This window comes from Physeter macrocephalus, chromosome 19, assembly GCF_002837175.3.
Source record: "Physeter macrocephalus isolate SW-GA chromosome 19, ASM283717v5, whole genome shotgun sequence".
Taxonomy (NCBI): Eukaryota; Metazoa; Chordata; class Mammalia; order Artiodactyla; family Physeteridae; genus Physeter; species Physeter macrocephalus.
Window position 1 is genome coordinate 14,070,668 of NC_041232.1, and position 5,898 is coordinate 14,076,565.

The following is a 5,898-nucleotide window of genomic DNA, read 5'->3' on the forward strand; positions in this document are numbered from 1 at the left end:
TATCAGAGGGGTCGCTAAGTGTTAGTTCTGGTGACTTCAGATCACACTCTGGCCACACTAAAACCCACTCATCGGGAGGCCGAGAGGAGGGGTCCCTTTCGAAGAGATGTGAGTTGGAATTCATGTCCTGTGTTATAATCTTCCTCAGTCTCTACTTTCTGAGACTCACCTGTCTCAGGATCTGTTCTCTTTCCAGGTAGAATTTTGCACTTATGTTGCCTCTGCTCTGACACATAGTGTGTCTTAGTGTGACTTTGGGAAAATAAAATGGCCACCTTGCTCTGCTTCCGCTTCTGTCATTGTAAAAATAGGCGTAGCATTCCTGACCTTTCTTTCTAGCCGTGTGACCTCAGGCAGGCCAGTGCCTTTATCTCTCCAGGCCTCGGATTCCTCCCATGGGAAGTGGAGGGAATAACTCCTTAACAAGCCAGCCCAGTCTTGCTGGCAGGATCCAGAGTGCCCATGGTGTAAAAAGTGCCATGTAAACTGCAAAGCGCCACTGTCACCGCGGTCCAGGCTCTTTCTGTCAGGAGTTCTGGTTGGTCTTTGGGGTTTGCTGCACCGGCATTGATTCAAATTTGTGGCCCTCACAGCATGTGGCACAGAGTGGGAGATCAGTAAGAGGAGCACGAAGATTCTCATGGGTATTTGATTGTTCTTTATTGTATTGTATATTTCTTTATTATTCTACGTAGGTATTTGTTTAATGGCTGCCCTGCCCCACTGGGATGGAAACTTTAAGAGGAAAGGCACCAGGTTGACTTTGGTCATCTCTGTGTCCCCAGCATATAGCCTCAAATTGGCACATCCTAAAGAAATCAGTAAATATCCGTGGCTTTAATGGATGAGTGAATGAATGGCTACATGAATAAAATCATTACTAGGGTAACCTCTGTGGTGCAGAGGGTGGGCCCTGGTGAATGGATGTTTACAGGTATCTTCACTATCCCTGACCCTCACAGAATCAGCTTTGTGGGTGCCCAGGGTTATGCATACTATGTGTACTCAGTGCCAGTTGGTGAGAGATCACAGACGTGTCTGCCTGGCTTCCTACCCACCCCTCAGACCAACATCCCCTGGATAAACTTCCCATTTATCACTCTCCACCCAATGTTGCCTTGAAATCTCTACACCTCCTTATGGTATTTGGGTCCCCCAAATGTCCAGCACACTGCCTGTCTAAAACAGGTGTTTTCAATCAATAAAGATGGTCCTTTCTAAGCACTGATGTATGGAATACAACTTAGAATTCCATTAAAACATGCTGGTTCAGGGAAAAAAATGATTCAAGTTCATATTTTAAAAGCAAAAAATTAACAGCTGCATTGTATATTTTGGCCAAGTGCTTTGGATTTGTGGAAGGGATTTCTTTCCATAAATACAATTATTAGTCGCCATGATTATACTAATAACCAGGGGGATGGCACAGAGCTGTGCCTCCCCAGCAGGCTGGGCTGGGGAGGGCCGGGTATTCCCCCTGCCGACTTGCTTCACTAGTTGACTAACAGACCTTATTCCCTGGCCGAGCCCATCATATCCTGCCAACGCCAGCTTCCCGATGTGGAGGGGGAGGCAAGCTGCCGTGCGTGGGGTCCTGAGGGAAAAGCAGCCTGTGTTTGCTGCTGCTTTGACAGTTGAGGCTCGGAGAGGGGCTGGCAAACAATGGGAAATGAAACATTTGAGCGGTTGCAAAAAATTCCGTGGGAAATCCCCCCTGGTTGTATTTATGTGCGCCAGCAGTGACAAGGGGAGCTTGGGGCTTTTGATTTCAAAGGTTCCTGAGCAGACCACAATAGCGTTCTGAGCTGGCAGTCGCCAGAAACAGCTCTTATGGGCCACAAAACGCTAGCCTGAGTCTGTCAGGGAAGGTTTGGCCACGCGCATGGCATTGGCCATGAGCTGCAGTGGCTTGTCGGGAGCTCATCCACAGTTGTAGAGCTCGGGCCTCTGAACCTTCTGCTCTAAGACAAATCCCTCTCAACTCTTCCTCTAGATGTTCCCTGGCCTCAAGAGCCTGGGCGGGGTGGGGCGGGGCTGGGGGAGGTCTCCCTGGGGCTCAGCCCTACCTGCATGTACTGGTGGGGTCTCCCTGGGGCTCAGCCCTACCTGCATAATTGTAGGAGCCTTAGACCCCTGCAGACCTCTTCCCCACCATCTAATTGAAAAAATCCAAAATTGAGGACTCACATGCATTCCCCTGGCATTTTCCCGTTAATATGGGGTCTGCTCCTGCTTTCTCCGTTCCCGTTTATAATGGACATTTATTTGTCTTTTGCTCCCCCCACCCCCTTTAGAGAACAAAGTGAACTGATATTAACCAACTCTTGTTTTGCTTTCCTTAGAGATAATAAATATTCAAAATACTTAACCGCTCTTGCTAATGTCTTGCTATTGCTGCTGTGATAAAATACATGTGTTTATAGATCCCATTAAAGGTGAGGTTTATGGATTTTTAGAGACACTTAGTTGATGAGAAAACTGAAACTTAAGGGGGGTGAAAAACTTGCCCATTGTAGTAGTCGGGAGGTTTCAGTTGCAAAATGACAAACTCCTAACTTGAATGGACTTAAGACAGATCAAAAATGTATTGAAGTTTTTAACCGAGAAGCAAGGGCCATATTAACTTCAGGCATTGCAGGATCTAGGCTTTCCTTTTAAGTCTTCAGGAATCTGCCTCCCCCCATCTCTTCAGCTCTGCTTTTCCCCGTTTTGGTTTCATTTTGAGATTGGCTCTCTTCACCTGTTGTACATGGTCGCAGAGTCAAATCAAGGCTTTCTCTTGCGTGCCTCTGTAAAAGTCCGAGGGTCACGTCTGGTGGGTTTTGATAGGTTCAGCTGCCCATTGCTAAACCAACGACCAGGGCAAGCGGTCTGGAATAATCTGATCGCCCAGGGCCCAGTCAAGTGCTCACTGCCGAAGCCTAGCTAACCCACAAGGGCGGAGTGAGAGTGAGTGGTTCCTGCAAAGAATATCAGGGTATTCCTACCAGGGGGAATGGATGATGGGCGGGCAGAAAGCCATGGTGTCCTATACTCCCACGTCATGCTGCCAAGCGTGACATGGGCAGGCAAGCCTGCATACAGATCTGCCCTCCACCTCCTCCACGCTGCTGGAGGCTACCTCGGGGACCCCCTCACGCTCTATGCAGCCCTGGGACTCCAGCCCTGCCCCTACGCCATGAATTCATTCCAGTTGGCAGTTTTCAAACTATGCATCTTGGGCACTGCTGGGGGGAGAAAGAGAGCAGAGGGAAGCAAGGAGGATGGGTGACGGAAGCTCAGCGTCTGGGACTATACAGGACCCCCGCCCCTACTCCAGCCATGTGGCAACTCTTGTGTCCACTTGTATATTCAGTTCCCTTGAACAATTTTATTTCATCAGACAGCGCCTCATATTTTTACAGCTTGAAAATCAGTGATTTTTCTACAACCCTTGCCCTCTCCCTCATTCATAAATGAGGAACAATAGCCAGAAAGAGGCAGGAGCCTGACCAAGGCCAGGCGGGCAGCAGCAACAAAATGCCTAGTCTGAGAAACCACACCTTGGGATTCCCGCGTCCTGCCCTTCCCACGTGCAGCCTCGCGGGTGGGTTAGAGATCCGGGAAAGAGATTACCACATGCACCTCTGCCGTACTTCACTGACTGGTTAGCCAAGAATGCAGAATGGAGCAGCTTCCCAGAGGAGAGCAGAAAGAGGGGAACTGTGTGTGGCTTTCTCTCTGCTCTCCAGGTACAGGCAGCCGCTGGGGACTCTCTCTGTAGCTAAAATCCTACCAGAATGGAGAAAAACAGCCAGATTCTGCTACTCCTGCCTCGTACTGGGAGCTTACATCACATCCCGGAAGAACTTACACGAGTGAGCCATGTGCTTCTGTTTAAGATGTTTACAAACAACTTCTCTGCTCGTCCTCCCGTTTCTCCAGGCACCAGCCCTGCCACATACTTCAAACCCACCTCTCTACAACGCTGGTCACTGCTAATCATCATAGCTGACCTTTCTGAGTGCTTACAATGTTCCCAAAAGTGTATGCTAAGCGCTTGACAGGTATTGTTTCATCGAATCCTCCCAAGAACCCCATACAGTAGGTACTATTATTAGCCTCGTTTTACAGGTGAGGAGACAAACGTGCAGAGAGATGAATTAATTTCTCCGAGGTGCTCAGCCAGCTTCCAACTCAGACAGTCAGAGTCAAGAGCACGAGCTGACAGTTAGGTAGCTACGTGAGGTGCGTGTTGAGTGTGGGGACAAGGAGGAGGCAGCTGTAGCCGCACCTGTACACAGACAGAAAATTCTCCACGTCCCCTTACCTCCTCTCCTACACTCTCTTGCCTGGTGTCTCCAGCAAACATACACAGGGGATTTCAGGAAGAGAAGGCTCCTAAGGTGCCGGCGCAACACGGGTAAGTTGGGTAAGGAAAGGCGCGTGGGCTCATTACTTAGACTACCTTGCAGCCGCTTATTGAATTAGTGTGATTCTTAACATCTTCAACTTGGATCTCCTCCAGGCCAGCCAGCTGGTGCATTCAGTACGACTCAGCTCGCCTTAACTCAATTAACTAAGCCAGGCTGCGCTGAACTCAACAAGTATTTCTTAAGCACTGAGCTGGCTGCAGGGGGAAAATAAAACAAAGGAGGGCAAGACTCAGACTCTGCCAGACTTGGCCCTTAAGGAGATGCCTTGCGCTTTTAACGCATAACACGGTGCCATATTTTCTAAGTACCACCTTCGCTCTCCCCCTGTGCTATGATTTACTTCATATTTTTCTTTAAATAAATTAATTTTTAAGGAAATTAATCTCCTTCTCTAAACTTAAATACGTTAATTTTTAAATTATTGAGGTGAAATTGACGTAACATAAAAGCAACCGTTTTAAAGTGAACAATTCAATAGCATTTAGTACATTCGCAGTGTTGTGTAACCACTACCTCCGTCTAGTTCCAAAACATTTCCATCACTCCAACATAAAACCCCATACCCACCTCCCCTAAACCCCCTCACAACCACTAATCTGCTTTCTGTTCCTATGCATTTGCCAATTCTGGACATTTCACATAAGTAGAATCATATAATATGTGATCTTTTTGTGTCTGCCTCCTTTCACTTAGCATCATGTCTTTGAGGTTCGTCCATGTTGTAGCATGTGTCAGTGCCTCAATCCTTTTTATGGCCAAATAATAGTCTGTTGTCTACATCCACCACAGTTTGTCTATTCTTTCATCTATTGATGGATATTTGAGCTCTTTCTACCTTTAGGCTATTGCGAATAGTGCTGCTAAGTAAGTTTACTTCATTTGTTCGTTCATTCATTTAGACATAATTGACATATAATATTGTAAAAACATGAAACACTTCACATATTTACATGTCATCCTTTCGCAGGGGCTGTTTAATCTTTTCTGTATGTTCCAATTTTTTGGATACGTGGTGCCGCAGTGAGCACTGAATGTTTATTTTAAAAGGAAAATTTAATCACTACTATAAATAGGAAACCTGTATTTTTCTAATAGGAAATAGAATAGATACATAACTATTATAAGTAAAAATTTCACCGGCGTAGCACATAAAATCACCCGGTGTACTCTCAGATGCAGTAGTAAAAAGCCTGGACCCTGCATGTGGTCGGCCTTGACTTTGAATCCTGGTTTTGCCCTCTGAAGCTGACCAATGTCCTGTCCTCCCCCAGCCCCCCCGAATATCACACAGGTTAGCAGCACGGACCCCTGCGCAGTCAAAAAGTCCGGATATAACTTCACAGGCGGCCCTCATATCCATGGTTCCGCACGGAGGATTCAACCAACTACAGGTTGTGTAGTACCGTAGTATTTACTGAAAAAAATTGGTTGTGTAAGCGGACCCGCGTTGTTCAAGGGTCAACAGGACTTGTAATTGCTTCCT

General features: G+C 47.0%; 1 non-coding gene across 1 annotated transcript; it reads right to left on the reverse strand.

Annotated features, from left to right (window-relative positions):
* Positions 1 to 5,337: 5,337 nt before the first annotated feature.
* On the reverse strand, positions 5,338 to 5,443 carry LOC112064141 (U6 spliceosomal RNA). Its single transcript, XR_002891391.1, has one exon. It is a non-coding gene; the product is annotated as a U6 spliceosomal RNA (small nuclear RNA).
* Positions 5,444 to 5,898: the final 455 nt, after the last annotated feature.